The sequence below is a fragment of the Mytilus galloprovincialis genome, chromosome 4 (genome assembly GCF_965363235.1).
Source record: "Mytilus galloprovincialis chromosome 4, xbMytGall1.hap1.1, whole genome shotgun sequence".
Taxonomy (NCBI): domain Eukaryota; kingdom Metazoa; phylum Mollusca; class Bivalvia; order Mytilida; family Mytilidae; genus Mytilus; species Mytilus galloprovincialis.
Genome location: NC_134841.1, coordinates 17,767,579 through 17,795,304, shown reverse-complemented (window position 1 = coordinate 17,795,304; position 27,726 = coordinate 17,767,579). Strand labels below are relative to the sequence as shown.

Here is a 27,726-nt window from a genome sequence, read left to right as displayed (position 1 = left end):
GTACATTCAAAAGGTTTTCTGTTGAGATGTTTAAAAAGCAATTTCATTTACCTACTTTTCCATGTTATAATCATAAACATATTTATATTTTTACAACAGAACGTAGTCCTAGGTGTTATAAAAAAGAAAGTATCACAGTCAACCTCATAAAAGGTGACCTTGGAACACAACAGGTCAATATATTATAATATAGGATGAGCAATATGACATCACATTCAAATACTTTATGTTTTTTAATACCTGGTCTAATCAAATTAAAATTAAATCTCTGCACTTGCTTATTAAGTCTCCCAAACAAAGTTTGGAGACTTATTGTTTTTGCTCAGTTCTTATTATTTGTATTATTCTTCTTTTTCTTTTTCTTCCGCCACTTTAAAATTTGAACTTGTCCACAGCGTTTCTTCAAAACCACTTGTCAGATTTACTTAGGGTTTCATTAAATGTTAGACTAATATGTCTAGGTGAGCCATGAATTGTTCGTTTGTGCATTGGAGTCTATTAAGGGGTATTTTGGGGGGCCGAAAGAAGGGAGAGGTTTACTATAGAACCCTATGGGATTTTATTTTCGAAAATTTTCAAATAAATATTACTTGAAAACTTTAAGTGATAACCACACAAAGTCTTCAGAAATTATCATAGGACAGGTAAACAAATCATATGAAAAAAGGGGGGATCCCTGGGGGTCATCCCCACCCCTTAAATTTGAGAATATGCTTTTATCTTATAAATGGTCCAAATCCCCACTCCTAAACCATATATATTCTTGAATAGAACAACAAAACAAATCAAATCAAATTGAAGGGAAGTCCCTGGGGGTCGTCACCCCACCATATTCAATTTGAGAATGTGCTATTATCTTGTAAACGGTCCATATCCCCACCCCTAAACCATATAAATTCATGTAGGGTACAATCAAACAAATGACATGAAATTGAAGGGAAGTCCCTTGGGGTCACCCCCACCCCATTCAATTTGAGAATGTGCTATTATCTTGTAAACAGTCAAGATACCCACCCCTAAATCATATATATTCTTGAAGGGGACAATAAAACAAATGAAAACAAATAAAAGGGAAGTCCCTAGGGGGTCACCCCACTCCCTCTTGATTGAAAACTTGTAAACGGTCAAGATCACCACCCCTAAACCATATATATTCTTGTATGGAACAATAAAACACATCAAATGAAATATAAGGAGAGTCCATGGGGTTTACCCCCACCCTATTCAATTTGAGAATGTGCTATTATCTTGTAAACGGTCTAGATCCCCACCCCTAAACCATATATATTCTTGATGGGGACAATAAAACAAATGAAATGAAATAAAAGAGAAGTCCCTAGGGGGTCGCCCCAACCCCTCTTGTTTGAAAACTTGTAAACGGTCAAGGTCCCCACCCCTTAACCATATATATTCTTGTATGGGACAATTAAACAAATCAAATGAATATGGGAGCTTTGTTTGGGAGACTTCGTACCAGCATCCTGTTACAATTACTTCTTATTTTTTGTATGTTTTGTCTCTGTAAATAATATAACATACCATCAATTAGTTTATGTTTTTTTAAATACCACGTCAAGATAATGAGTAAAATTACTGCAATTGATCTAAAAACTGTATATGTTAAACTGGTTCCGATAAATACACGTTTGACCATATGTAGGACATGACCTTGACCTCTTGAGGTTTAATATGTAAATTTTGAATGGTTTTATCATACTTCCAATTGTTGTTATGAACAGTGAATATTGCAGAATGCAAACTTTTTCTCAAATTGAGATCTGTGATGTTTTGTAAAAACGAATGAGGTCAGAACTACTTGCGGATACACGTTTGAAAAACGTCAGAAACGGTACAAAAATTAGATTTTATTAATAATTATGAAAGACACTTTCATGTTTGGCGTGTCCGAAGCACTATTTTGGATTATCAGTCATAAATAATTTCAACCTGAAGTTTGCGATCCTGGGAAAGGCTAATCGGATGCACGACATATATGTTACAGAGAATTTGTGTAATCCGGGATTAATTTAAAGTCTATAGCAATTTTTTTCTGTCCATACTGTAAAGTAAGATTTTCGGTTAATTATAAGTGATCATAAGTGAACGTCTTGAGAAATATTAAGACCATGTGATTTAATTAAATGTTTTACAATAGATTGACGTACTTGTGGCATCTGTTCGTAAAGATTTGGATTTGAAACGTTCTGGCGAAACGGGTAAATCTTTGTACCTGGGTCTTGGTCAAGAAAAGATACAAAAAGATATAACCAGTCAATATCCTAATGGAGTTGATATAAGAGGATTTGTAGGTGCTCAATTAACCTTTCCAGTAGGAAAATGTAAAGCTGTATACTTGACCTCCTTAGATTCCTGGAAAGAGCAAAAATGTTATAAAGACTCCAATAAGGTAAGGCATTTTTTACATTTGTCAACGGGGTTTCCCCTGTGTTAATTTTCATTTTCGCGAACTCTTTAGCCAAAACAATATATATTTTTCGTCACTTTTTTCTAAAACTATTACATCAACATTTGTTTAAAACTTTCCTTCTTTCTTACGAAAAAAACAAATTAAGTTTGCTGCATTGTTGTCTATAATTCACATATCTCTTTTAAAACTTCTTTGTAATAAATAAATAATAATTTGTAACATAGATTTACTTTTTTGAAGTGGTCAATTTTCACATTAACAAATATGTATAAAACTTGCAATTTCGAACCGTTGTTTTATCTCAGAGAAAACTCAAGTGAAAAAAAAACTGCTGTTCAAGCTCACCACTGGTGCTCGTTGTGTGAATATATAGCTTCCACATTCAACTATTTATTACGGAATATCTTGGTACATTTAGCAGGAAACCTATCCTTCACCAGTGATCTTCCTCGTTAACACTGGTTAAATACTCAAATAATTTTTAAGGGTAGAGCTTCTTGACGTTCTCCACAATACGGTGGTTATTTGGATCCTGTGTTTGAACTTTTATCGTGTCAGCAATGGTTCCGATTCACGACCTCTAAAATCAAAAGTATCTAGTACTGCATCTAAGGTTAATGTAAGAATGCCGATGTAAATGCAACACGACAATACCGCTGTTCAAAAGTAATAAATCGATAAATCAAAAACAAATCCGGGTTACAAACTTATACCGAATAAACACATATACTATAAGAGTAAAGCAACAGAACAACAGAATCACTGAAGTGCAACAAAAACAAACGCGAAATACATAGACGCATGTTTGATAACAACTTCAATATTCCTGTCTTCGTACAGGACATTTTTAGAAAAAATGATGAGTTGAACCAGGTTTTACGGCTAACCAAACCTCCCGCTTGTATTGCAATGTTAAACATATTGCTAAAATGACAAATTAACGTGACAGGAATACAGTCCAAAGAAACACATAAATAAATATTACTAAAGTACACTAGTAACATGTAAACAAATTTGACATCAAATGCAGATCATTAGTGGCATGCAGTTTGGCTTTTTATTCAAACGCTGCCTTAAAATATCGTTCTTTTTTGTTTTATTCAAACATCACACATATTGTTCCATGCATTAGGCGAAAAAGATAATTTTAAAAGACTTTTGATGAACAATTTGTGTTGTACCTGATCCAAACATCATATAATAAAGCGCTGATGAATGGATTATATCGTAAAGACTTTAAAGTTATAAAACTGCAATTTTTCTATTCATTTTTTAAAGTTTTGACAGTCGTTGTTCTTATAACTTGAACAAAATTCATCGTTTTGAACTGAAAACTACTCCCTTTTTGTAAAGTCGCATACGTGTACTCGAAAATCTCAAGTTTTTAATCATTCTACTGTAAAAAGTGTATTTAAATTAGAATTGAATATTCAATTTTGTTTTCCTAGAAAACGACATGTGTCTTTTGATCTTGATTTCTGAAAAAACTGCACCATATTTTCTTTTGACGACCAAAATAATCGAATCAAATAATATATGATACAGCCGTATACCATTTTTGACGATTGAAATTTCATAATGCCGACTTCGGTCACCGGCCTACAATAGAAACATCATAACTAATAACACTTATGTTGGATGTATAAATACCGTGACACCGTGTTCGCATCGTTCATTTTGCCAGCTCTATATTTGATATCGAGGTAAATGCTGTCAATCCTACTAACCAACTGTTTCCTATTGCGTCTAACTTGGAAGATATCAATATATACTACACTAGATTGTTGTCCATATAAACTGGGAATTTTTATCAACAGATGAAGTCTTATAACTTGCCACAACCTTCAATTTTGGAGCCAGATATTCTCTCCTGTGTACTGTGAGCGTAAATGATGACTCTTTTTTTCCTTGTCAATCATTATAAAGAACGGATCTCATGGCATCTCTATGGATGTGTGAATCTTGTATGGTAATGTTCCCTCTTGATCTGCATGAATTAATGCACTCACAAGGAGTTTTTAGTGTTTTGAATTAATGTGTTTGTGTTGCTCGTTCTACTTCTACTGTCTGCTGCTTCTACTGTCTGCTGCTTCTACTGTCTGCCTAGTTTGCTTGTTTACTTCTTTTTGTTTGGACATCGAATCAGGTCGGTCAAACGTCAGCTTACGTTGCTGAAATTCTTCATGACGCGTCGGTTAAATCTGAAAACCCCAAAACAATTCTGACCTTTTACGGACTAGATATTTAGCCAATTGACAATCGTTTTCCGTCTTCTCTTGGTTAATGTCCACTTATTTTTTGATACCATTGGCCGATTACCTACAGATGGTAACAAGACTTCTTGTCGACGACGGGAAAAAAATCCTTCAGCACTGCTATCTTCTGTGTTAGAAAGTGCATAACTGCCATGTGTATCGTGCTTGTTTAATTATCTGCGATCTACACAGTCTCAAGTGTTTATTTGTCGGTCAATGAAACAGCGTTTTAGATTTTAGATTTTAGCGAGAGAAATTTATGTTTTACTAACAAATTATTACACCAGGGTTTTCGATATCACAAACTAGTCAAAACATTTACTAAATTTTATCATCGGTACAATGACATCATTTGTAAATATTACTCAACATGCAGACATTTTACACTAAACCCCTAACGAGAGGGATTGTGACTGATATTCATATGATGAAGACATAATCTTTCAATCAGTTTAATTGAGGTCTGGAGCTGGCATGTCAGTAACTGCTAGTAGTCTATTGTTATTTATGTACTATTGTCATTTTGTTTATTTTCTTTTGTTATCACTTCTGACATCAGACTCGGACTTCTCATGCACTGAATTTTACTGTGCGTATTGTTATGCGTTTACTTTTCTATATTGGCTAAAGGTATAGGGGGAGGGTTGAGATCTCAAAAAACATGTTTAACCCCGCCGCAATTTTGTGCCTGTCCCAAGTCAGGAGCCTCTGGCCTTTGTTAGTCTTGTATGATTTTTAATTTTAGTGTCTTGTGTATAATTCGGAGTTTAGTATGGCGTCCATTAGAACTGAACTAGTATATATTTGTTTAGGGTCCAGCTGAAGGACGCCTCCGGGTGCGGGAGTTTCTCGCTGCAATGAAGACCTATTGGTGACTTCTGCTGTTGTCTGTTCTATGGTCGGGTTGTTGTCTCTTCGACACGTTTCCCATTTCCATTCTCAATGTTATTGGAATATATACATATAACGGAGAAAAATACCTATACAGAACAGAACAGATACACGTAAGTTTCAGAGCCGAACGTCATGAAGGACATTCGATCCGAACCGGCTTTTTCCGATTTAAACCCCCAAATACCACCACCACCCCCATATATTGAAATGAACATATAACAAACTACGCTGGTCATTACCCCTTTGTGGTTTTGTGGATTTTATGTGAAAGAAGAAAGAAGAAAACGCGACACAATTTCAACTCTATTCAATTCATTTAGTAATATAGATTGATTCAGTTGTGACGCTAAATAGATACCGAAACAATTTAAAGTTTTAATGTGTGTTCACCTGTTTACTATGATTAGGTAGAAGTGTGTTCTCTTTTCAAAAAGAGGGACACTCAGCATTTATCATTAACGTGTGCATGAAGTGACAACTAACTGCTAGAAACTGAATGCTTAGACCACAACTAAATATGTTTTAATTGGGATACGTATATATAATATAAAAAATATGTCTCTTCCAAGACTTCTGATCTATGTAGTTTGTAGATATAGGAAGATGTGGTGTGAGTGCCAATGAGACAACTCTCTATCCAAATAACAATTTATAAAAGTAAACCATTATAGGTCAATGTACGGCCTTTAACACGGAGCCTTGGCTCACACCGAACAACAAGCTGTAAAGGGCCCCAAAATTACTAGTGTAAACCCATTCAAACGGGAAAACCAACGGTCTAATCTATATAAAAAACGAGAAATAGTTGATAGATCATGATATCAATGATCATAGAGGTGGTTAAGAAGGATTAATATTCATTATAAGTATTAGTCTATAACAAAGTATGTCACTGGATGGAGCTTTTTGTCTTAGTGTTTTTTAAAATGTTTTGCTTTGAGCTCAGTTCATTGTTATGCAAGTACATTCTTTGTGAAAACAAAATTGACACATAACTCACAATAGCATATGCTCTGCTGTAAGGTAATGTGATCATAACTGTCAGCAATATAATTCTACTAGCAATATAATGCTAGGTGGTTTTGTAACACTTTTTATAAACGTAGACATTGCGTTTAAATTATCATTCACTTATAAATACTATTAATCTTAGCAAGTATAAGTTTTTACGTGCACGAAATTAAATTACAGGAATGTCCATATTTATAAACGCGAAGCACTCAGAGAATATCGGCCAATATGTAGATTTAATATTAAAGAATACCTGACATCAACTCGAGGTTTTGCTTTATTTGCTTTAATTTTACTTGAAAGATGTTTGTGTTAAGGTTTTTTTTCAACTACATGTAACCAGTTTCGTATGTATACGTCAATTTGATTATTGACCTGTGAAATATACAAACATTCATTCCGAATACGAGGCTCTCGAGCCTGTGACTTCACAGGCACTTTACGACCATTCTGACTAACAACGTCAATCTCTCAAACTTTATCAGAACAAAAATAATCAAATACGTTTTCGTGTAACACTGACATTAATGGAAACCAGCCATGGTGTATTTTGCAGCTTAAGGAATGTCTTAATAAATAAAATTTATGAACTGTTGGCACTGTTTACTAATTGGTGTATCCTCCATGACTGTCTTGGACATTAAAACTAAATTTTAAATAAAAGACGCTGCTATTTAAGTGTTAGTACAGGTCTAATGTTACAGTGCATCACAGTTTAACAATGGGGGGACCAGGGACCTCTTTCTTTCAGAAAACACTATCAAACATCCAAACATACTATCCACACTGATCTGTGTCCACACTTGTATAAGTATAAAAAAGATACATTTTGGTCTTTCATGAATTATGTTATCGTGTACAATGTTAGAAAGTGGCAGTTTTTAAAGACTCACATAGACATAGGTGAGAAATACATATTCTTTGGAGTCTATAGTTTAATTAGTTAGGGGTTGAAAAAAATCTTACTATTGTGCCAATTTTGTATTACTTCAATGCAATGGTTGCATAATCCTCCAACAGTACTTAATTATTCTATGATGTCAAATGTGTGGTGATGATTTTGATATTGATGAAAACCATGATGTACATTTATAATTAACGAACCAGGTGCATTCTACAATTAGCACTTGATAATTCTATCATTACTTATCTTTTTAGATTGAAGCTGATCCGAAATCACAGCTAAATGAGAAATTACAGAAGCGCCATATCAGAAATATCAAATACAAAGAAATATCAAGGACAGGTCCCGATCATGCACTAACGTTTGTATAGCTGATTTTGCTTAAATAATATTCTACTCGCCATTTTCATTTGAACCTGAGTGTTCTATATTTTACATTAAATGTGATACTTTATTATTTTATCGTACTAGTGTAGTGACAGATCAAGAAAAAGGTTCTTTTTTTACGACTCAAACTTTTTTGCCCGGTGGTAGTTTTTTATAAAATAGAAAGGAAAGACATTTGGAGTTTTTTAAAATTTCAACATGGGAAAAAACTTTAATAATAATTTTTTTAACTTTGAATTATAGTTCAATGAATATGATATTGCTCTCCTAGTTATTCTGATGCTCATGGAAATATTGTAGTAAATACTCCTGAATTTCCTGTCGACAAACTGCGAAAGGTCCTTGCAATATCAAAATGCATACTTGCTTTAAACAAAGACATGTTTACCCCATTTAATCTTGGTTTGGCATTACACCATGAGTTTGGCTCTAAAAGTTTTATTGAAAATTCAAACTTTCCTGGTTTTTGTGAATCATACTCTGAAGTACGTAGACATCGGACTAGTTTAGCAAATTATGAAATAGACAGAATCCAAGACATGTCCTATATACCTAAAGGTATTGTTCTATTTAAAAAAAGGTGGTCGTATTATGCAGAAAGGAGCAGAAAATATTGACTTAAATGCTCAGACAATCGATAGTAAAAATACCTTTCACTCCATGGCTAGAGCTGTATTTCAGTATCAAAACGAATCATCAAACGCCCACACAAGTTCCATCAAGGACGATCTTTGACGTTGAATGATTCCAATCTTATGGCATGTTTACCTAAAGACAAGCCAACAGAACGATATAGACCTTCTGATGCTGATGGGAAGATTGTGTCTTGTTTCATGGAAAACCTTTCATATATATAATTCTGTCCTGTCTTTGGTATTTTTTCGACTTCTTTCGAAATAGAACTTTGATTCGATTTCATTTTCTGCAGCTGAACAAATTACTCCATTTTGGACCGGTTTTACAAAAGGCTAAATCTGAAATTTCGTATGTAGCCTATGCCAATTTACAATACTAGCGACATGGCAATAGTATTTACAACTATGAACAAAGTTTAGATATGTCAAAACGTGCCGGTCAACAATATTCTGTGCAACCATTTGACAATAAATTGTATGCTGTTGCCCAAATGTTAAATGGTCTATGCCAGACGTTTTTCAATCACACATTATAAGACTTTGAGGCAGTCATGGCTTGTCCTGTTTTACAGCAACAGTTGGCAATTATGGGCACTAGCTGTTCATTATGACTTTCTTGTTGACTCTGAAACTTATGCTCCGAATACGGATGACCAGATGATTGTTAGAAAACAGTTTAATCGTGGTGTTCGAGTATTAACTTTGGCATACGAGGCTCGCTTGGCTCTTTTGGTGAATTTAAAAGCATTGTTCAATTGGTGTAAAGACGAAAATCGTTTAAATAATATTGAACCAAATGTATGGAGGCGTTCTTTTGCTGTCACAGTTCAATGTAGAAACACACAAAATCACTGAAGGAATTGAACAGTTATTTTCTGTTTTTAAAGAACATATGTTGCCATTGTTTGAAGAATTCAGAATACACTCATGTTAACTCCCACTAACCTTCTCATTTTGGGATATGTTTCTTCGTGCAGTTGAGCTATTCTTACAGAACACTAGGGCTGAACGGAATGGGTTTTGGCTTTTAGATTCACAAATCATAGCTGCAATGTTGCCACGCCTTTTCATTACCAATCAGACGAACTATGCTAGGTTGACACCAGCCTACATAATTGGATATGTTGAATCTGTTTGAAACGGTAAAATCTGTCTTTTTGTCAGGTAAGTTTTTAATCAGACAAAAACCTGGAGCCTAAAATAGTATCTGGAGAGATATGGCTACCGAGAAAAACTATTATTAAAGATTCAAAAGGTTGTAGAGGCATCATAGGACTGACAAGGAAAAAATTGCTTTTCTTTGATGGGTGCTTACAAGACACATCCTTGCGCATTTTAGTTCTCAAATGATATCAAGATCGGGGTTAGCCCCATATGCCGAAACAGAACACGAAAAAAACAAGCCAACGGCAATGACACGAGACAAAAAGAATGTCTCTGATATGATAGGGTATATGCATTCAAATATAACCGATCCATTTAACGTTGTCGATCATCCTTAGTCGTCGATGAATATTTCTACAGAGAGGAAAGCCTTAATAGATGTTCAGGACTCTGTTCTTAAAGCTCTTGAACGTGACAACCAGATGGTTAAATCTTTCGTGGAAGACTGCTTCAATGATTCTGAAACCCATATCTTCTATAGTCCTATTTCGAGGTCTCCTCTCAATTCTTCCGATGATACGACCAAGACCTCAAAACTAAAGTGTAAATCAGGTGACTTTGTTAATGCACATATAAACCCAGTTCGTCGTGCTTTAGTTCTTGCTAGTGTTCGTGAGAGTGTGACTATAGTCAGGATCTTGACATATCCTTTTGGTACCATACCTTCAGCTCTATTCCATGATGATGGTACCATTTGAGAGTGTTTGTAAATCTGATATAATTCACCTCCTTGAAGAGGAAATTTGCTCTTCTCTCAATCTTCCAAGTTATGAAAATATTTATCGAAGGTACCTTGCTTATGATTTGATACGCCAGATGCGCGTTTCGTCTTCATAAGACACATCAGTGACGCTCAGATCAAAATAGTTAAAAAGCCAAACAAATATAAAAATGAAGAGCATTGAGGACCGAAATTCAAAAAGTTGTGCCAAATACGGCAATCTTTGCCTGGGATAAGAAAATCCTTAGTATTTCGAATCACTAATACTTTTGCAAACGATAAATTTCTAAAAATGACCATATAATTGATATTAATGTCAACACCGAAGTGCAGACTACTGGGTTTGTAATAGTATAACCCTCTTCCCATAAGTTGTGAAACGGGAGATCAGGAATTCGTCGCTAACATTGGAAGTGCATTTATCGACCCATCTTATGAAAGGGAAAGTCTAGGAATGTTCATGATGATCTAAACAAGGTAAGGGTGAAATTTGCTGCCAAAAAGGATGCCAGTCTTGTGACAATTCTCCCATTTGAAAACTCGTTTTTACAGCACATCCCACGTGCGATACTTCAAACGCTAGTTTGAATCAACTCACAAATTGCTAAACCAGTGATCATACTTTCCAAAGACTCTGGTTGGCAAGAGGGTAAAAACAGTTTGCTCTTGGTTTTCTTCGAGGAACGTATGTCAGCAGATTTGCTTCAAGACATATTTTGTACGTATACGCGTAAGGTGTGCAACCAACATAATTCTGCGTATACCAATACTTGTTCATGTGAAGGGTCTGATGGTTGTACAAATTATTAAACTCATCAAGAAATATTGGAAGAAGACGACGATGAAAACGTTGACTGATGTCAGCTTTTCGAAAGTTGTCATGCCCTTTGTTTGATAAAATACCCCATACAATCACTCCTTCTGAGGGGTCCATATGCTTTTGTAAGGCAAAGGCCATTAAATTCAAAAGTTCATAGAAGTAGAAAATACGCCGTTTGTCCATCATTAAACTCATTTGATTTAATAGACCTGCGAAATATTTGTGACTAGCAATAAATATACATCAAAGCAAAATCCAAATTGACCTCGATTCTTTTTAGCTCACCTGGCCCGAAGGGCCAAGTGAGCTTTTCCCATCACTTTGCGTCCGGCGTCCGTCGTCGTCCGTCGTCCGTCGTCTGTCGTCCGTCGTCCGTCGTCGTTGTTAACTTTTACAAAAATCTTCTCCTCTGAAACTACTGGGCCAAATTAAACCAAACTTGGCCACTATCATTATTGGGGTATCTAGTTTAAAAAATGTGTCCGGTGACCCGGCCAACTAACCAAGATGGCCGCCATGGCTAAAAATAGAACATAGGGGTAAAATGCAGTTTTTGGCTTATAACTCAAAAACCAAAGCATTTAGAGCAAATCTGACATGGGGTAAAATTGTTAATCAGGTCAAGATCTATCTGCCCTGAAATTTTCAGATGAATCAGACAACCCATTGTTGGGTTGCTGCCCCTAAATTGGTAATTTTAAGGAAATTTTACTGTTTTTGGTTATTATCTTGAATATTATTATAGATAGAAATAAACTGTGAACAGCAATAATGTTCAACAAAGTAAGATTTGCAAAAAAGTTACCATGACCGAAATGGTCAGTTGACCCCTGTAGGAGTTATTGCCCTTTTTCGTCCATTTTTAACCATTTTTCGAAAATCTTAGTAATCTTTTACAAAAATCTTCTCCTCTGAAACTTTTCGGCCAAATTAATCCAAACTTGGTCACAATCATCTTTGGGGTATCTAGTTTAAAAAATGTGTCCGGTGACCCTGCCATCGAACTAAGATGGACGCCAGAGCTAAAAATAGAACATAGGGGTGAATTGAAGATTTTGACTTATAACTCTGAAACCAAGGCATTTAGAGTAAATCTGACATGGGGTAATAGTGTTAATCAAGTGAAAATCTAGCTGCCCTGAAATTTTCAGACGAATAAAACAACTGGTTGTTGGGTTGCTGCCCCTGAATTAGCAATTTAAAGGAAATTTTGCCGTTTTTTGGTTATTATCTTGAATATTATTATAGATAGAGATAAACTGAAAACAGCAATAATGTTTAGCAAAGTAAGATCTACAAATAAGTCAACATGACCAAAACTGTCAGTTGACCCCTTGAGGAGTTATTGCACTTTAGAGTCAATTTTTAACAATTTTTCTTAACTTTTTTTTTATAGTTTACAAAAATCTCCTCTGAAACTAGTATGACAAATTTAACCAAATTGTTCACTATCATCATAAGGGTATTTAGTTTAAAAAATGTGTCCGATGACCCAGCCAACCAACCAAGATATACGCCATTGCTAACAAAAGAACATAGGGGTAAAATGAAGATTTTGGCTTATAACTCTGAAACCAAAGCATTTAGAGCAAATCTGATAAGGGTTAATATTGTTTATCAGGTCAAGATTTATCTGCCCTAAAACTTTCAGATGAATTGGACAACAATTGTTGTTGGATTGCTGCTGCCGAAATTAATCAACAACACGAGATCTAAAACTTAATAAATATTGTTCAAAATATCAATTATCTATTAAAAGATGTTTTTGGTCATTAAAAAAATAAAGTTCTTCATTTTATCAAGGATTTGTACAGTTAGTTTAACTATACAAATCCTTGATAATGATTTTATAGTTTCTTAGATGTTTAGGAAAATATTTTTTCAATGTACAGTAATAGTGTCCCTTGTTCTCACTTTTCTGGGATAAATCTAATATAAAGTATTGGTATTGAATTATTATTTAAGAAATATTTGAACCATACCATTTACTTTACAAAAATGAAGACTATATATTTTCAGTGTAATGAGTTTTAGTTAATGTACTTTGTTGTTTAAAAGTTTCTTTGTGGTAATAAGATAAAGCAAACAGAAACTCTTCAATGAAAAGTTAGAATATTCCTTTTCCCTGTTTTTGCAGTCTGTAGGTGAGTTTGCATAAGTTTAAAAATATAATGGGGACCCACAAAGTGCTTAGTATTTTTGATATAATATCATATATAGATACATAGGATTAATATAATTAAATGAAGAATCTGATTAGTTAGCATTCTAAATTTAGAATGTAAAATTAAAGTGTAAAATAAAAATGACCACATGAAAGTCATGAAAGGGAAGAATACATTACAGATAAAGGACAGCAAATAATATTAACCTGATTGAAATAGCTTAATTATTATTTTGCTGTTTATATTTATTTCACTGTGTTGTGCAGTTGAAAATAAGGTAGCATACAATTAAATGTATCTAATTTGCACACTTGTAAATTTAGCATTGTTTTTGCATGTTCCCAACAATGTCAATGTTGTTGTGGAGAAAACATTCTTGTAAAAGAGAAGGATGAAGTTAAAACAAGTTTTTAATGGATTAGAATATATTTAAATGTTTGATGAATAATCATTATAATTGCATTTAAATTAATAAAATATTTGAAGCATTTGTGCTCTGTTGTAACTTGTGAACTGATATAGTTGATTTGTAGTTCTACAAACTAAAAATTGAAAGACGTTCTCACTATTATTTTTATGATTTCTAATAATATCTGACTATGTAAAATGGGATCTATTAGTGATAGATCAATGAAAATATGTACAAAATGGATTGCTATCAGGTCATATCAGTTGCATGACTATGATATGAGGCGCTGTCCCTTTGGTCATGCTCATGGTCCAGTGATTTTATATGAAGTAGCAATTTTTATGGCCCAGCAACAAAGTTTTTTTTATCCTTTTCTGTCATTCCATCATTTTGCAACATACCTTTCATACATACTTTTTATCGTAACACCTTCAGAATATGGGCTGATATTTGGTATTTGAGTTACAGATCAAATTACGGTATGTTCTACTTCGCTATTTTGTTGCAGAAATTAAGGCCTTTGGACTTTATGATAAATTGTTTAAAATTAGTTATACAGACTTTATTTTCTAAATGCCTTATGATATTGGGCTGATTTTTGTTATGTGAGTTAATCATGATGAGTTACAGATCAAATTTTAGCTTTTGTTTCACTCCGGTTATGTTTGTCAAAATTACAGGCTTTTGACTTCGATAAATTTTTGAAAGACACAGTTATACAGACTTTTTTTCTAAACGTCTGTAGATATTAGGCTGATTTTTGGTATAATCAGCTACAGCTTAAGTTTAAGTTCCGCGCTGCTGATTTTTGTCTAAATTAAGGGTTTAAGACTTTGAAAATTGTTGAAAATCAGTCGTACAGACTTTTTTCTATCACCTTCAGATATTGGGCTGAATTTTATACGACCGCAAAAATTGAAATATAAATCTATGAAATTTTGACACCAGATTTATGACCACAAAAGGAAGATTGGGATTGATTTTGGGAGTTGAGGTCCCAACAGTTTAGGAATTAGGGGTAAAAAAGGGCCCAAATAAGCATTATTCTTAGTTTTTTCGCACAATAACTTTAGTATAAGTAATTAGAAATCAATGAAATTTAAACAGAAGGTTTATGACCACAAAAGGAAGATTGGGATTGATTTTGGGAGTTGATGCCCCAACAGTTTTAGAATTAGGGGCCAAAAAAGGTCCCAAATAAGCATTATTCTTGGGTTTTTGCACCATAACTTTAGTATAAGTTAATAGAAATCTATGAAAATTTAAACACAAGGTTTATGACCATAAAAGGAAGGTTGGGATTGAATTTTGGATTTTTGGTCCCAACAGTTAAGGAACATGTTGTGTCCGAATGTCATTTCTCATTCAAATTGCAATGTGCGTAAAATTTGATTTACCGTACTGTCTAAGGACGTTATCTTTTAATTCGAATTAAAAAGAAGAGTGACTGTGAATGCAATTAGTGAATTCGATTGGAGTTGAAAGTATGTGCGAACGAAGCATCAGTATTCTAGATACATCTATAGGTATATCTATAAGTATGTCTTAACAAGTGACAGCTCTATGGCAGAAAACACATATTATATTCATGATATATTTAAAGTTACTAATCATATTAGCTCTCATTATGCAATTGTTCATCTAGCCTTTCTTTTATCGCATTATGCATTTGTAACATTTTTTCCTCGGTATTGTACATTATTTGCATATATATGTATTTACAGATTTTTTAAGATGCCAAGAAGAAAAAATTGGAGGGCAGCAGAGGCGAAACGTGGTGTGAAAAACCCAATGAAAAAGACACTGACGGACTTAACTGGGGATACTGGCCCCATAAACAGTACTAGAATTGACCTTGACATGGGTGATACTGACACCCTCAATAACAGTATCTCAAATAACATGGGGGATACTGACCTCCACACAAATATAAACAACAGTAACTCAAATAACATGGGGGATACTGACCTCCACACAAATATAAACAACAGTAACTTGAAACTACTTGAAAAATCTGAATTGAATAAACTTGAAATATCTGAACTGAATATACTTGAAATATCTGAATTGAATGAACTTGAAATATCTGAATTAGATAAACTTGAAGTATCTGAGTTGAATCAAAACAGTAACAATAACTGTGCAAAAGAATTGAATCAAAACAGTAACAATAACTGTGCAAAAGAATTGAATCAAAACAGTAACAATAACTGTGCAAAAGAAACTTGTCAAATGCAAACAGATTTTCTGTCACATGAATCAAACAATCATTATGCAAAAACAGATTCTCATAGTAATATCCAAACTGATCTGTTGCAAAACCAAAATGAACAATATAAAAATAATTCAGAAGAAGAGCTATCAAAAAATGTCAATTCTTTTAATGCAAACTTTCTTAAATTTGGAACTTTTGACCAGTATGCCACAAAATTTGCTGCTCAAAGCAGGGGAAACCAATGTACATGTAATTGTTTAGTTTTCTTGTCACTTTCTTCTTTAAATTTTGATTCAAACACACTAAACCTGGATTACATTTTAAATAAAGGAGATGAAATTTACAGGAAGCATGTTCAAGAATTAACAACACAGGGATTATTTAAAAATATGCTTTTGAATTTTGATGAAATTCCTGTCAAAATTGAAATTCCTGAAGGGATTTTTATAGTTAACAAACAAAATATTCTGTTCGGTATAGCTTTACAGTACCAAGAGTTGACTGGATTTCTCTCATTACAAGAAGCAATTCAAAATTGTATGAAGCAGTCAAACAAATTTCTTATAATGATTGGAGCCATATGTTCTGCAGTTTATTATTATAATCATATATACTATTTTTTTGACACTCATTCTCATTCAGAATGTACACTGAATAATCCATTAGATTCCTCTGGCAAAAGTATTTTGATTGGATTTGCTGACTTACATGACCTCCTCAGTTATTTGTATGCTTTTTACACAAGTTTACAAATTGATTTAGACTCTCAATATGAAATTTTACCTGTAAGTATCAGTAGTACAGATACTGAAAAAGATGTGACCAAGCAGATTAAGAATTATTTCGATGATCAGAAACTAAGGAATACAAAACAAACAAAAAATTCTTACCAGTATATGAAGGTACCCAAATTTGTATATATGAAAAATTACATGCAAAATAGAAGAAAAAATAAAAAATTCAAGGAGAAAGAATTAAATGCCATGCAAAATAAAAGAAAAAATAAAAAATTCAAGGAAAAAGAATTAAATGCGAAAAGATATTCAAGAAAGGATACACATTATAGAAAGACTGAAGCAGATAGAAAAAAGTCTCAGAGAGATAATTCTGATTTAAGACAGATAGAAAGACAAAGAGAACTTGTTGCTAAAAGAAAAGTTAGAAAGGATGAACATTATAGAAGGGCTGAAGCAGAAAGTAAGAAGTCTCAGAGAGATAATTCTGATTTAAGACAGATAGAAAGACAAAGAGAACTTGTTGCTAAAAGAGAAGTTAGAAAGGATGAACATTATAGAAGGGCTGAAGCAGAAAGTAAGAAGTCTCAGAGAGATAATTCTGATTTAAGACAGATAGAGAGACAAAGAGAACTTGCTGCTAAAAGAGAAGTTAGAAAGGATGAACATTATAGAAGGGCTGAAGCAGAAAGTAAGAAGTCTCAGAGAGATAATTCTGATTTTAGACAGATAGAAAGACAAAGAGAACTTGTTGCTAAAAGAGAAGTTAGAAAGGATGAACATTATAGAAGGGCTGAAGCAGAAAGTAAGAAGTCTCAGAGAGATAATTCTGATTTTAGACAGATAGAAAGACAAAGAGAACTTGTTGCTAAAAGAGAGGCTAGAAAGAATGAAGATTTCAATAAAAGAGAACTTGCTGCTAAAAGAGAAGCTAGAAAGAATGATGTTTTCAAAAGAAATGAAAAAGAAAAGAAAAATATTGCCAGACAAGATGAAGACTATAGAAAACATGAGTCCGAACGGGACTACCACAGAAAACAAGAATATAGGTCACATCCAGAAAATTTAGAAAATGAGCGTTTGAAGAAACAGGGTTCTAGACAGAACAAACTAGATATAGACAGATGTTATGATAAAACAGTTAAAAGTACTAAAAGAAAAAACGTTGATTTCACAGATCATGAAAAAAAACTAAAAAAAAAAAGAGTTCAAGGTATAACCCTTGATGCTTGCATCAGAAATTTTAAAACAAAAATTAATCATGGTCCTACATATATATGTACTTCATGTGAACAAACTTGGTTTTGTGATTCTGTAGTTAATTCTAAAACTGTCAAAATGACCACTCCTGCTAACATGTCTCATTGCTTTACTAATTTTAAATCTGTACTAGACATAGAATGGATATGTCATACTTGTCTCAATGCAATTAAAAAACAAAGAATTCCTCGATTTTCAATAGCCAATAAAATGGGATTTCCCCAAAGACCAAAAGAACTAAATTTGTATCCTTTAGAAGAGAGACTGTTATCATTAAGAATTCCTTTTATGCAGATTCGACAATTGCCTAGAGGTGGACAGTTATCAGTTAAAGGCAATGTTGTAAATGTGCCTGTTGAAGTTCAACCTACAATAAATTCACTTCCACATACAATAGAGAAATCAGGTACAATATCAGTTAAATTGAAGAAAAAGCTTGAATTCAAAAAATGTGATTTTAGTGAAAATGTCAGACCATTTGCTGTCATTTGTGCATTACATTATTTAATGAGAACAAGTGACTTGTACAAGTCTTCTGGGATTGAAATAAATGATGATTGGATTACCGAAATAGCAAAAATAAATGAAGAAGAAACACAAAATGAAAACAATAGTACAGAACAAGAGGATAACCAAGATCAGAATGATTCAGACGATGACTCCGATCATTTCAGTGAAGTAGATGGAAGTGAAACGCATGTTGGAAACACAGATACACTGTTAGATCACATTCCAGACGACAATCCACTATGTGATGCAGGTTTAACTTTTGCTCCTGGTGAAGGTCAACGACCAATTAGTCTCTACAGTGATCCTGATGCAGAGTACTTATCTTTTCCAACTATATTTTGTGGTCAAAGGAGACCAGATAACAAAGACAGGTCTGTTTCTGTTCACTATACTGACATTGTTAAATGGGAACTAAGGTCCATGGATAGGAGAGTAGCACAGTCTGTACCAAACATTTTTTTTAAGTTAAAGAAAATTCAGTTAAAAAACATAAGTGATAAGGTCAATCTTGCTCTAAGAAGGTGTCAATCAGAAGGAAAACAATGGACAGCAAAAGATGTACTGAACCCCAACACTGTGAATGATCTTGTAAGATTGGATGAAGGTTATTATATCTTTAGAAGTTTAAGAAATTCTCCAGTATACCTTGAAAAGAGGAAAAAAGATTTGTTTGCAATGATTAGACAGTTGGGTCTTCCAACGTGGTTTGGCTCTCTTTCATCTGCAGACACTAACTGGAAAGATTTGTTACGAATTCTAGGCAAATTAAATGATGGAAAAGAGTATACTGACAAAGAATTGGAAGAAATGGATTGGCATCAGAAATCTAAACTTGTTCAGAAAGACCCTGTGACATGCTCTAGATATTTTGATTATCGTGTCCAACAGTTTATCAACTTGGTGTTGAAAAGTGATCATGATCCTATTGGAAAATTGACAGATTTTTTTTATAGGGTTGAATTTCAACAGAGAGGTTCACCACATATTCATATCTTAATTTGGATTGAAAACGCACCAGTATATGAAAGTGATTCAAATGAAGATGTTGTAGCATTTATCGATAAATATGTCTCCTGTTCACTTTTAGAAAATGACAGTTTAGTCAATTTGCAAATTCATAAACATTCAAAAACGTGCAGAAAAAAAGGTCACCCAATTTGTCGTTTTGGTTTTCCCCTTCCACCTATGAAAGCAACAGTTATTTTAGAACCTTTGGGAGATAATGATGACATAGAAAAACACAAGGCTATATATAAAGAAATACAAAACGAAATTAATTCACTTCACAATTCTGAAGATATAGACCAGATGACATATGACATGTTTTTAGATGATGTGTTACAAATGAATGATGAAAATTACATAAAGGCCATTAGAAGCAACTTGAGTGGTCCAAAAGTTTTTCTCAAACGAAAACCATCTGAAGTCCGTGTTAATGGTTACATGAAAACTGTTTTGGTAGCCTGGCAAGCAAATCATGATTTACAGTTTGTTTTAGATGCATTTGCATGTGCAGTGTATATTGTTTCATACATAAGTAAATCACAAAAAGGTATGAGTGCATTACTAGACCAAGCAGCAAAAGAAGCACGACAGGGAAATTTAGACTTAAAGCATCAAGTAAGACACATTGGGAATTACTTTTCAAATTCTGTTGAAACAAGCGCACAAGAAGCAACCTACTTAACACTACAGATGCCTTTAACAAAAGCTACAAGACAAGTTGTATTCATTAACACATCTCCATGTCACAAAAGAACTTTCCTCCTAAAGCAATCATCAGCCCTAGAAAAACTAGGCCCAGACTCTACTGAAATAGAATCAGACAATGATATTAAAAGATACTCGCGTAGACCAAAACAACTGGAGAATTGGTGTCTAGCCGACTATGTATCTGAACTTGAATTTCAGTATCCTAAAACTTCACAGTCCTCAGATGATCATGAAACAGAACAGCAAGATCATGAATCTGAAAGTGAAAATGAAGAGGTAAATGCAGATGTTTTAGAAGAAACAGATAACAAAATCGACATAACTCTGAAAAATGGTATTAGAATATATCAAAGAAAAACACCTAAGGTTATAAGATATGTTAAATACAATTACAAGACTGACTCTGAAAACTTCTACAGAGAACGCTTAATGTTATTTTATCCATGGAGAAATGAACTTTCAGATTTGCAATGTGGACATGAAACATTTGAAAAAAAGTACTTGACTGTTGCAAGACTATTAGAAAAAAAAGCCAAGCAATATGAGGGTAAAGTAATAGATCTAGAGAAAGCTATAGAAGAGGCAGAAAATGAATGTAATGAGAATGATCAAGTAGCACCTGCCACACAACAAGTAGAAATGGAAGATGCTGAAATAGGCCCAACAGAATCTGAACAGTATGTTCATTTCAATCCAGATAGACCAACAGAACATAGACTGTATGATATGTCACGTGAAGTTGGAATAGAAGCAAGAACAGTAGAATTGACAAATCATGCCAACAGAATAAGTGAGACTGATTATTTTGGATTGATAAGATCCTTGAATAAAAAGCAGTGGGAGTTTTTCCAACATGTTGTCACATGGGTTAAAACAAAACATGAACCATTTTATACATTTTTGACAGGTGGAGCAGGATGCGGAAAATCTGTAGTTGTCAGAGCAATATTTCAAGCTTTACACAGACACTTATGTTCTATTGAAGGTGAGGACCCTGACGATATAAGAATTCTTCTTTGTGCTCCTACTGGAAAGGCAGCTTACAATATAAATGGTCTGACCATTCACAATGCTTTCCAGATACAACCAAATAAAGGACTTGACCAGTCACTGTCATGTGATGTTCTCAATACACTCAGAATGAAATACAGAAATTTGTCTCTGATTTTGATTGATGAAATTTCAATGGTTGGAAACAAAATGTTCTCTTTACTGGAAAGAAGGCTGAAAAAAATCAAGGGAAGCAACTATTCATTTGGTGGCGTCAGTATCATAGCTATTGGTGACTTTTTCCAACTCCAGCCTGTATTTGACAGCTGGATTTTCAATGATCTAAGCAAGGGATTAACAGCATTAGCCCCTAATTACTGGAAATTATTATTTTCTTTTCATGAACTTACTGAAATAATGAGACAAAAAGATGATTTAGAATTTGCTCTGCTACTAAATAGGTTGAGACAAAATCAGCTGACTGAAAATGATTTTGCAATTTTAAGTACCAGAACTGTTTCAATCAGTGATCCAACATACAGAACTAATGCTACACATTTGTTTGTTGAAAATGCTTTAGTAGATAATTTTAATTTGCTATACATATCTAAATTAGGCTCACAAAAGGTTAATGTTAAAGCAGTTGACACAGTTTGTGGGGATTTACCAGCATCTGTAAAAACAAAATTACTTAGCTCTTTACCAGAAAAACAGTCTGATACAGCCAATCTTGCAAAAGAAGTAGTACTAGCAATTGGGATGAAATATGATCTTACAGCTAATATTGAAGTCACTGATGGTCTTACAAATGGTTCAACTTGTGAACTTAAATTGATTGAGTGCAAAACTACATCTTTAAGACCAAGTATCATATGGGTTAAGTTTGAAGATGCCAGAATAGGTGCTAACAATAGAAAAAAATATTCACACTTGTACGGAAAAGATGTTGAAAAAACATGGACTCCAATGTTTGACATTAAAAGATCATTTACCTACAAATATAAGACTTTTGAAAGAATTCAGTTTCCTCTTCGCCCAGCAGCCGGAAAAACAATTCATAAATCGCAAGGAGATACATTACACGAGGTTGTTGTTAGTCTGAAATCAAAACGTAAAGGGAAAATACCACATATTCACTATGTTGCACTAAGCAGAGTTACATCTTTAACTGGATTACAGATATTAGATCTTAATAAAGAAGCAATAGCTGTAGCAGATTGTGTTCGACAAGAATTAGACAGACTAAGGACAGATGCAACTCTACAGTTGTGCTTTAATCCATTATATAACTTATCAAGTAACTATTTTAAAGTAGTTTTTCACAACGCAAGGTCATTGCATGCTCATTTTAATGATCTTAAATCAGACCCTAACATCTTGGATGCTGATGTTATTGGTATTGCTGAATCAAGACTTATTTCAACAGATAAAAATGATGATTTTCATGTACCTGGTTTTGAACCACCAGTTCGATTAGACCAACAGCAAACAAACTTTAATACAAGACCACCTCATGGATTGGTTTTATATTATCGAAATGATTGTATTCTTCACAATACAGTAACTTTCTCTACTCCATCTTTAGAGTTTGTTATAGCAGACATAATATCACCCAGCAAAGGTCTTTTTCAGGTTGTCTTTGTTTACAAAGCACCAAACTGCAAATTGCAACAACTAAAAGATACTTTCCTTGCAAACCTTCTTCCTGACGTGTATTTAAGACATCCAAAAATTATCATAATGGGAGACTTTAATATTGATTTAAACACTGGGAACACTTCTTTTTTAAAGTTCATGATAGATTCATTTTGCTGTTCACAAATTGTGTCTAAACCTACTACATCTTATGGTACATTGTTGGACTTAATTTTCCTAAATTTTGATAGTAGGCTAAATTTTGAAACAGATGTTCTTGATTCCTATTGGTCAGATCATAAAGTTATATATGTAGCCATTGAAACACAATGATTCAGTGCCATAATTATTTTATATGCCAAAACCAGCTTTGTTTGAAACCATGAAAATCAAACCCGCTGAAAAACATGACACATTTGCGGTTGCTGAAAATGCAACCTCAAATGTGCAGGAGTGGTTTTAAAAGAAAATGGGTTTCCACTCCAACAGATTTGCCTTTTTATAAGTAGGAATAGAAATGAGTTGGCTTCAAGACTCCTGATATCCAGTTTTACCTATTTAGAAGAAAGCTTCTTTGCAAAGCTTTCTTCTTTATAGGTTCACTGCATAAACGATAACAGAGGTTTGAAATTTGAAACTGTGTTGCTTTGACTTCCATAAAGCAGAAAGGCCATTGGTGATTGGTCAACCATTTTGCTATGGAAGAAAAGTAGAATTCCATTCATTTCAAGTTAGTAATGATTGGAGACATCAAATTTTAGAACTTCTACTACCTGAATGCTCATTGTATCAGTGGAGAGTTGTGTGCACTTCGCATGAGAACACTCCTGATATTTACTTGTTATAAATGTATATATATATAATTCTTGAAATATTTGTTTTTGAATACAATCAAAAGCCATTGCCTTAATATAGATGTAAGAAAGGAGTTTTGAAGACCACAAGTTCCATGCCTCATTTCTCTTCCTACAAAATGATTAAATTAAATGGGCTGTTTCGTGAACTATGATTATATAATCAAAATGTTTATAATGTTGAAATCCTTGCTGTTATGTACATAAATTCATTGTAATTTTTTATATAGATAACTTGATACAATTTACAATACTTTTGTTCACTGTACATACATGATATACTGTGGATTCATTTATTTTCGTGGATATCAATTTTCGTGGTTTGAGGAAAACTTACATATTCGTGGATATTTAATTTTGTGGTTTTGATAAAAGTCCACACTCATTCCTTTACAAAATTTGTATTTCGTTGAACATTTGAATTCGTGGTTCTCCTATACCTATGAAATCCACGAAAATTGGTATCCAACGAATATTAATGAATCCACAGTACTAAACATATATCATGATATTAATTATGTACAGTTTACTTTTTGTAATGCCAAATTAATCTGTATATTTATCTCATCCAATATTCATTGACTTTTCTGTTGAAGAAATGCTCTCAGGTTCATATCAGACATAATAAATCAGTTTCTGTACAAATACCACATATTTTATTATAATATAATTACTTGGAGTTCTCCAAATTAAAAAAAAACAATCCATAAATCCATTATTTTTGATTTCTTATGATTTCAATTATGTCTTATTCTAAGTACAGGTTTATCAAAATGTGTAAATCATTAATTTATGCAAAGAGTTAAATGTTCAGAAAAAAAATTCAAATATTGCATTAATCTGTCATTTTCTCAACTTTGTGGTTGCATTTTTGCTTATACATTTAATAAATATGTAGAAGTCATTTATAAAACAGAAACTAATGAACAATTCATGTAAACATTTGCTTCATAGAGAAAAAAATTGTCAACATTTGCTTAATAGAAAAGAATTTGTGAACATTTGCTTAATAGAGCAGAAATTTGTGACAATATGCTTAATGGAGCAGAAATTTGTGAACATTTGCTTTATAGAGTAGAAATTTGTGAACATTTGCTTAATAGAGCAGAAATTTGTGAACATTTGCTTAATGGAGCAGAAATTTGTGAACATTTGCTTTATAGAGTAGAAATTTGTGAACATTTGCTTAATAGAGCAGAAATTTGTGAACATTTGCTTAATAGAGCAGAAATTTGTGACATTTGCCAAAACAAAAGAACTTGTGAACATTTGCTTAATAGAGTAGAAATTTGTGAACATTTGCTTAATAGAGCAGAAATTTGTGACATTTGCTTAACAGAGCAGAAATTTGTGAACATTTGCTTAATGGAGCAGAAATTTGTGAACATTTGCTTGTAATTAATAGAGTAGAAATTTGTGAACATTTGCTTAATAGAGCAGAAATTTGTGAACATTTGCTTAATAGAGCAGAAATTTGTGACATTTGCCAAAACAAAAGAACTTGTGAACATTTGCTTAATAGAGTAGAAATTTGTGAACATTTGCTTAATAGAGCAGAAATTTGTGACATTTGCTTAACAGAGCAGAAATTTGTGAACATTTGCTTAATGGAGCAGAAATTTGTGAACATTTGCTTGTAATTAATAGAGTAGAAATTTGTGAACATTTGCTTAATAGAGCAGAAATTTGTGAACATTTGCTTAATAAAGCAGAAATTTTTGAACATTTGCTTAATACAGCAGAAAGTTGTAAACATTTGCTTAATAGAGTAGAAATTTGTAACATTTGCTTAATAGAGCAGAAATTTGTGAACATTTGCTTAATAAAGCAGACATTTGTGAATGTTTGCTTAATAGAGAAGAAATTTGAGAACATTTAATGACTGTTTTATAATAAGCCAATGTAAAATGAATTCAGTAAACTAACTGCTGAAGAAAATAAGAATTATATAGATTGTTTCAATAACATCATACAACAATTAATAAACATATGGAGTAAACTTTTGAATCTTGCATTATAGCATATGCACCAGAACTGATATGAATAAAGTTTATAACAGAAATACTATGGTATAACTCAGTATACCATGAATAGAAATGAAACAAAAATGATATTTACTTTGACAGATAGTTGTTAAATGCTCAAGAGGAAATACATTATATATAGAATCTAAACACTTTAAGTTGGAAAAAACTGCTGAATATTCTTCTCAACAAGTCCTTACAAATTAACTTCAAGAAATTTTGAAGGTCAAGTTATGGAAACAATAATTATATCATAATATAATCGTTGTGTCATTTTTTACTGTTTTTACTGTCATATTTTGACTTTGAAAATGTGTTGTTATAGAATGTAAATATTGTTCTATAAGTGAACAATTCAATGCACATTTATAAAAAAAATGTATAAGACAATGAATATTATAATGCATTATTTGAAATATTTGATGTGTTAAAATTTTTCATAATAAACTATTAATTTGATGTCTTTCATTATTTTTCACACCCCATTCATTTTTGAAATTGATAAGAACAAAACTTCCAGTCAAGAAGAGAAATAAAAATGAGTCACAACCCAAAAATGACAAACAAATAGCAGCTTCACACATGTTAGAACTACTATAAAGGTCGTCTCTATTTAAGCTAGCAAAAACTTAGTTCTCTGTGTCTACCTTGTTCAATTCAAGTAATACCTATTAATTTTGAATCTTAATTTAAAGGTCAGATCACCACTCATAAAAGATGATAATCTTGGGTTCAGTAAAAAGATTGATACAGTTGATCTGTTGTCATTCTCCATAATGATCAGTAACTTTGCTGTCATAACTAATTGAACAACTTATATATATTGAACAAAATCAATGAAGTTTCCTTAATGATCCTTGGCCAGTATTGATAGCTTCTGGTGTATAAACAAAATGTAGTCCTGGTATCGATGATGAGTTTATAAATTTAAGAACAAATATATAAACATGTATGTTCACGAAAGAACAACACAATACTTGAAAAGTGTGTTTTAGACCTCAAACTGAAAATAATAAACTTGAAAGTGGTTCAATCACCAGAAAGATTAGATTTTGGTTCACAAAGTTTCCCTTAACAAAAATTATTATTGTTATTTCATGCATCAATTGTCATTAAAAATCTAAGGTGAGCGACACAGGGTCCTTGGACCCTCTAGTTTTAAAAGCCGTAAAATTCAGAAATATATTTTTAGAAGTACATGAGTTCAGAGTCGGTTGTTGTTTCATCTTCTATTTTCTTATTGTTGCTAATCTGGATTACCTTTTAAATGGGCATTTGGTGGTTTCATTATCTTCAAATGAAGTTGAAAATCAAGTGTCACAGTTTATTTCATTAAAAAATTCCTACTTAGTAACAATTCAGATATTATTTGGAGACTTTTTATAACCTCTTGTGAAATAAATTGACAATAGCGAAAAACTCAACACTAATCGTTGACCTTATCTAAAACAAAATTGCAACATATTTCAATTCTACGATCAGGCAAAAGTTAAAGAATAAACATTTCTCTTTCCAAAAAGTCATGATTTAGCCTGCAGGTAGGGTGGTTCATTAAATTTGAAAAAAGTTGGCTTGGTCACTCCACTATACCATTTACCTTCAAGTATTCATAATTACAAATTTCACCATGCCCCATTGGGCATAACTATCTAAGTGCTCATATTGTCCGCAGCTTGATTATAATATAAAAGGCGTGATTTCCAAACTATAATTCAACAGCTTGCTTGATGAAGATTTTAGTTACAAAAAAAACACGGCTTATTTGTTTAGATCTGCTTCAACGAAATGCTCTGTTTATAATAGTTTTTGTCGCTTATGGGTATTGAAATTCAAACTTCTTTCTATGCATTGTACCTGCAGATTTACAGTACAGCTCTTTATAAACGATACACCGTGCGCAATAGGGACAGGCAATACTATACAGAATGCCGATCGATCCGCAGCACGACAAACATTGAAACAATTTGATGAAGGAAGCCTTAGTTTTTCTGATAATTT

The 27,726-nt window shown here is 33.0% G+C and overlaps 1 long non-coding RNA gene across 1 annotated transcript; it reads left to right on the top strand.

Annotated features, from left to right (window-relative positions):
* The first annotated feature begins 97 nt into the window (after positions 1-97).
* LOC143070510 (uncharacterized) lies at positions 98-27,726 on the top strand. Its single transcript, XR_012976557.1, has 4 exons — positions 98-173; positions 2,156-2,407; positions 7,747-7,853; positions 27,589-27,726. It is a non-coding gene; the product is annotated as an uncharacterized LOC143070510 (long non-coding RNA).